Raw genomic sequence first — 7442 nt, 5'->3', positions numbered from 1 at the left:
TGTAGCTTTACGTGTTTTTTCCCGGTCCTTTTCCTCCTCTATTGTCCGTTTCCGTTTCCTATGATCGTTCTCACTGGTTTTCCTTTACGCAACTCTAACGAAGATTTAGAAAAAACTCTTTATGGCACCGGGCAGCGTGTCTCGATTCTGAGTTTCCGGCCCCGCTCTCTAATCTCTTTTCCATTAACAGTAGTGCGTACGAAAGGACGAACATAGCACAATTGACTGTACACGCCCGTGAGGGTCTCTTATATACCGTAGCGACCTCGCCTCACCACGAACAAGTCGCTCATCAGCTCTCCAAAAGCATCGAAATTTCGTTGTCGAAACCTGCAGATACCGTCGTGCCTGCCTGCCTGCCTGCCTGCGTGCACGATGCGAACACTGAAAGCGATTGTTGAAAACTTGTACGACTTTTCTTTTCATTGATATGGTTATTATTACTACTATTATTATGATCACTATATTATTAGATATTTGACTAGATATTATTAATTTTTTTCGATCGTAAGCTTTTCGTCCGATAACCTGTCAGTGTAGCTGATAACCGTTGCTTTTAGTATGATTTTATGAGTGTTAGCCATGTATTTTATTGGCATGGTCATGCTGTTGCTCATCCTGTTTAGTGTTAGTACTGATCGATCGGACATTTCGAGGGGCACAGATAATACAGATCCACATGCATATCGGGACTGCCTTCTATGCTAAGAATATTTAGCGTTATTATTTGTAATTATAGTAGCAGTATAATAGCTATTATTATTATTATTAATAAGATTGTTTACAACACTTTTTTCGTTCGTATAGACATCACATACATAGGTTCCCTGTGTTATTATGACTAGTATTATAATATACGCATTCATATTTAACAATATATATGTGAACGGGGAAGAAGATTCTTCTTATTACTATTTACTAGATGAGTATTATTGATCGGGTAAAACACATGCTCGGCTTCGTTAGTATCCTCGTTGTTCGGATCGCGCCTCCTGCCGATACCCCCGTATCGCCAGATCACTGTTGATCCCGCAGTTCTACCCGTTTTGTAAATTGACAATACACAAGGCGAATGTTACGATCATAGTAATCCCCTGTAGACTCGGGAGCCCCTCATCAAGACGGGCCGTTGGCCACCCGTTTTCTGTTCAAGACGCTTTCGCTACCATTTAATGCCAGCTCGAATGAAACTTGCCTTTGGTAATCGTCAGCCAGTCTATTATCCTCATCTCGATCGACCGACCAAACCCAATCATCAACGAAGATGGCAGGCACAGACAACCTCTGACTGATCCCAGCAGCAAGGAGAGACGATCAGCCATGCTATTTGTTGTTATTTGTATTATATCGTTATTAGTTTCGTTAATTTTTTCATTGTTGTTGTTGTTGTTGTTAACGCTAGTTACGACAATCGGCATAGTACGAAGTCATTACAATCTACATCAGTGAAAAAATTGCCAATTTATTATCATTTTACGTTATGTACTGGTATACTCCGTGCGCAATCGAAATAATAGCACATATATAATGGTGTGATAATATAATAATCAATCATACTTAATAATTACAGCATAGATGAATAACAGAATTGGTTTGAACTAAATCAGCAATATTTTGTCGGTAGTAGCATTAGCAGATCGTCTGCTAGCGGATGGATATTTTTCATTGTATTTCGAATACGACCAAATTTAAAGAAGTGCGGGCAAAATCTTTAGGTTAGATTCGCAATATAAATATATAGGCGTGTGTTTGTGTAGTAATTCCTCTTGATCTTCTTCATTTTCAGAGTAGCAGTAGAACGGATAAATAAATAAAATACAAGTCAGTAATATAATAGCAAAACAAATGTGACATTTGGTATAAATCACAGATGGCGGGGTACGCCAACATTCTCTTTCCACAAAGTTGGCAGAGAAGCGAGTCGTTCATGCGCGCAAGGCTTGACGGTCCCCTAAAACTCATCACCTCGAATTACCTTTTTCTGAGGAGATCGTCCGGGTCGAGTCGACGACGAGAACTGGATAGTAGAGCACAGGCTTCAGGGCAACAAACCGCGAAAGCCTCACCCGCTCTCGTTCGGGAACGCGTAAAAGCTCTGACTTTTAGGCGCACCGGGAGTTTATATATAAAATTAGGAGGGCGGGGGAAGGGGTGGCGCACGGTTTTGCGTCTTCTTCGACTACTGTGATTTACACGGAAAACTTTCTGAACCAAAGTTAATGTCGCGATACTGACAGGCAGGGCTTCTATGGAACTCCTTGCAGTAGAAAGTTGGACGTTGATAGATTGCATTTAGAGCCACTTGTTTGGGTACGACCTAACAGGTCGTTCACAGTAATTTTGCATATAACTGTATTGATCTAAGTCGCTGGCCAGAATAGCCGTTGCTTTGAATCGTTTCGCCTACGCAACCTATGGCGCGTTATCATATCTGTATTCGGCCTGTCGATCCGACTCGGAAATAGCTCCCCTTCCATTTAGTGTCAGTATTCGCTCACACCATGTAACAGGAAGGCTTTCATCCACATGCGGTACACTAACTAATAGGAGTGGTCATGATTTTTTCCCGTGGATTTTCAGCTTCATCCTATCGGTTGATGGCGTCCTCCAGCTCGATACGATCAATAACCATTGCTTTGTTGTTTCATGATCTACGTTCAATGTAGTTTCTGCTGTTGTTCCTGCCGTTGTTGTTACTTTTGTCTGTGATATTTCTTACACTGTTGTTGTTGTTGTTGTTGTTGTTGTTGCTGCTGCTGTTGCTTTGATAGTTCGGTGCTTCTATTCCGGCTTTGAAAAAAGCAAATGTCGGTATTAATGACTATGTATTATGATCATTGTTACTATTTATTATTGTTATCAATCATAACATTTGTTTGTCGTCATTGTCTAGTGAGGAAGAAGTTGTTGCTGCTGCTGCACATAGTGTTCTTTATATAGCTTGCTATTATTACGTCATTAGCGCCTTTAGGTTTGATTGAGGGTGGTAGGTATGGTATATTTGGAATCAATGGCCTTTCACAGTCTTGTATATAGGTTAAATAAATAAACTTATACCGCTGTTACTTTATTGCTATCATGTCGTATTTAACGGTGTTGGTTGTAAGATTGTTGCATGGTTGCCTTAGTATTTGTTACTCTCTAGTTCCCTATGATCAGTATATATATATACGCCGTTATACGATTAGGGTACAACATAAGCGGTTGTCTCTAAAAAAAGAAAAATGAATAATCTCACAATTGATTTCTTGTCGTTAACTGTTGCGCTCTCCATATCGTTATCGTAACAATAATATAAGTAAAAGGAATTCATATAGTTACTTTTCTCATCATAGATCCGTGTTTGTTGAGAAGTTGCTTGCCAAATGTCTGTGCCACATACTAGATAATACACAAAAACTCTGTCCGCTAATCTCTCAATCGGTCAAGCATTTTCATTAATCCATCACCAATATTATTGTTATTGTTAGTCGTCATCATCGTTATTTAACATTTTTTTATCGATCATGAAATTCAAAATACCACCGCGCGAACTGGATGCAATGACCGGCGCTCACGGTAAGCTCACTTGCGGACCCTCCACACCCCTCGACTGGAGCCCAACTTGCCATATCATTGAAGAAATAAATAGTGGAATCGCATACTGACCCAGGCAGCGAGGCACACGGACAGACCCCGATGTATATGGGAGACGTTTCTATCGAACGGTCCGCGACTTCGTGTTTGAGTCTTTTTGTGAGACCTTTTTGCGCGTTGTCGGAGCGGCGGGGCCGTCTGCACAGAGTGCCGGACCGCATACGCGAGCGTCAGTCGCGCGGAAGCCGACGACCCGGCGAGACTCGCATATATTAGCGTTCACAACGAAGTCTACGTCGGCGTCAGGGCGGGTTAGAGGCGGCGGGGAGCGCAAGAGGACCATCAAGAGCTACTCGGGGACTGCACATCCTAATTCGACGATCCTTCAAAATTAGCGCCGCTCAAAAACTGGTGAGAGGGAAACATAGGTGAGGGAGCACAAATGCGTAAAATATAAAAAAAAAAAACCTACGAAAAACATTTTATAATTACTATTATCGTTATTAAGCAATCAAAAAAAAAAAAAAAAAAAAAAAAGTAGCACGAACCCTGCGCTTCGAATAAAACCACTAAACCAATTGTCGAGATGAGGGTTTCGCGAGCAAGGAAGTCAGCACACGTTGGTCGTCGACAGGAAACAATACTTGTTGCAATAATAATAATAATACTTGTAATAATATTCATAATTGTCATTATTATTATCAACAATTATTATCATTGTTATTGCCGAAGCAAGACAAAAGTACAGAAAGCTGCTATAATTTTGTTTTTTTTTCTTTTCTGTCGTCTTGGAAGCTGCCGCTGTCGTCTTGGTTTGTTGATTTGTACAGAAATGGTTTCATAGGAGTGTTCTTTTCGGCCGCAAGAGCATTGTGAATGATGGCTGTTGAAGGCCGCGGAATCGCTACGGGCGTAATATGTTAACATCATTTGTTCGACGTGCTTGTCAGCGATTCCTTGCCCTTAGCAATCAAAATGTCACACTTGGCCATATTGGCTGGACAGCCGCAGCGGCAGTGCTGCCAAAAATGGTACCAGGAGCGCCATCATATCGGCATTGTTAATTACAATCAGCATTGGGTATGTTTTTGTAACTGTACATTGAATTGGCGGTTTCGGAGCACGCGGCAGCGACCGGCTTGGAAATTGTTACAAGCCCCAGGCAAAGGCCCCATCGTCAACGTGACTCGAATTTCCCGTATCTGCTTACTTAACTGTTGCGACCACCAGCTTTGAACACAACAAAACGCATATTATTCTGAGTATTTGGGGGTTGGGGGTTGGGGGGGGACTAGCCGGCGGAGTTAGCCGGAAACGTCGTGCCATTGTTCCTCTCCTGCAAGTATTGTTCATTACCTTTTCCTTTTTACAAAATCAATAAAAATAAAATACAAACTCAGCCATTAGTTACTTTTAGTAAGTCGAAAGCGAGGGAACGCAAAAAAATTACTGCAATGACAGCGTTCGCGTAAACACGATGTATCACCTATACAAAATCACATGGTATCGTAATACATTAATCATCGTCGTTTTTTTCATTATCGTTACGTGACAGTGTAGTAAACGTAAAAGGAACAATATAAGCGAAGGGTGAACATATTGAAGTTGTTAAAACTGGAATCCCAAGTATTGGTGCTAACTATCGATAATCATGTAAATTTTACAAGCTTATTGATAATAACAAAAATCATATTTACGTCCTTGTTACCACACGCACTATCGGTGCTTGATTATTAATGCTAATTATTTATACTTAAATCTATTTAGGGCAAAGCCAGGTTAGGCTGAACGCTGTTTTCATGGAAGCTGTTCTTCAATTCCTTTCCATAGGAGAAGTTTAGCGCAGGAAGACCATGGTGTAGTACTCGAACTGGGAAAACGGTTTCCTTTCCGTTATTATTTATCAAAAGTGTACGCGTTGTTTTTCATTCGTCTGTTTGACTGCCATGTTTCAGCGTGTTGTTGATCATGCACCAATAAAATTTCGAATATATTGTGATGGCTTGTGTTACTATGATTCTGCGGGCTGAGGTGCCTTCATTTTAATATGTCTGATTCCCTCTCTCTCCCCCTCTCTCTCTCTCCCTCTCTCTCTCTCCCTCTCTTTGCGTATGCACATATGTGTGTGTGTGTGTGTGGATGTGTCTTTCTGTATGTGCGCGTGTATTTGTATGAGCGCATGTGTGTGTTATGGTAGATTGAGGAACCTGCGCTTCTTCAGCGCCGTATTTCTACGTCCTGTTCTCTTCACCCATAGAGTAGTGGTACACGATACGTGAGTGAAGTCTGTGAAAACTAGTTCTTCTTATGTGATTTCTTCATATCGCATGTGAGTCCTACAATTGGCTTTCTATTTTATTCTCTAGTCGAAATTCAGAGCATAATTATGCAACATGTATGTTGTTGTTGTTGACACTACTTAGTTTTGTTGCTGATAATAAAGAGATTATAGACTGTAGATTATATCGATGTCTGAATCGTGTCATCATTATGAAGCATTTATCTAGTCGTGTGTGTATATATATATATATATATATATCGAAAGATATAAGTGCTTATAACTAAGACAAGTGCAGCTCGACTACGATCATGAAATTCAGCGGCCGGCCTCTAACGAGCGAACCCGTCCCATATCGCTGGCTGTGTTAGTTTTCTTTGTCTGAATATAATTGATTCATTATCTGGTATCGTGACACTGCAATGACTGGACTTCCTTCGGGCCTGCATACAGATACCACCACGACAGGATGCACATTATAATCGCATAATAATTATTAATGTAATTCTTACTTCACGATTATATCCAATTAGTGCATTAGTTGAGTAACTTTTTCCGTTAAACTGCACAGACCTGCTCGGACGGTGATCGTGCGCTGCGAACGATGACCATGCTAGTGGTAGGCACTCCATTGCTTGCACCCCTCTGGGTCTGCCGTATAATAGCGATACGCTTTACATTTTTCCTTGCCAATTGAGTTGGGGTGACCTGCTTTTTAACTAGTATGTTACCGACCTAGCGCCTGACTGTGGTAACTCTGACTCGCCGGACATCTGTCGCAACATAATAAAGCCCTCATTTTCTCCTTCTCTATCTTCCCTACATTTTCATTTTTTATCGCAAAGATGTGTGGAATCGCATATACGTTTTCAACGAATTGATCTTATGTCGACTCCAGTCAACGGGCTGGTGACAAATGCGCTTCCGACTGCTACTGACTCGTACGATGCGGACGAACTTATCTACCTGTTAGCTGGTTTATTTGCCTATTGCTCTATCTCCCTGTTAGTTTCAATCAGTCACAGTAGCCGTAATCGTACGCGAATGATGCGGAAGCTTGTATGTCGGGCAGTCTTAATTTTTGTATTAAGTTAACGTGATGATATCGCCAATATTGCTCGTACCATAAATATATAGAAGTGATCCATCGTGTAGGTCCATAAAAATGTGTTTATGTAACAGCTACTCGATCTTTTGCTGCTCCTACCTAACCATTAATACCGCTTTGTTAACGCTGCTTGCCGGCGAGCAAGCTCCTCTCCACAGCTTTACAAGTCCTCGATGACCGCAAGTTAAATAACTGGCCAATACGGCGATACATGGTACGAGGATTGAGTAATGAAACACGCCGGGGGGGGGGGGGAGGAGGAGGAGAGGAGGGGAGGGGGTTACCCTACGCGGCACTCTCAATGCGTTGTTGTTCTCTATTCTCATAGCGGCCCTCCAATAACTCCCTCCTTTTGCAACTTTTGCGAGATCGTTAGAATAAGCATAAATGTGTATATATACTTTTTTACAGCCTAATATATACGTATGGTGATATATGAATGTGTGTCAGCTTATAGTAAATCATCAAGCTATACAATAT

This window comes from Varroa destructor, unplaced genomic scaffold, assembly GCF_002443255.2.
Source record: "Varroa destructor unplaced genomic scaffold, Vdes_3.0 BEIS01000004.1, whole genome shotgun sequence".
Lineage (NCBI taxonomy): Eukaryota > Metazoa > Arthropoda > Arachnida > Mesostigmata > Varroidae > Varroa > Varroa destructor.
The sequence above is the reverse complement of the archived record's forward strand: the minus strand, read 5'-3'. Positions refer to the sequence as shown.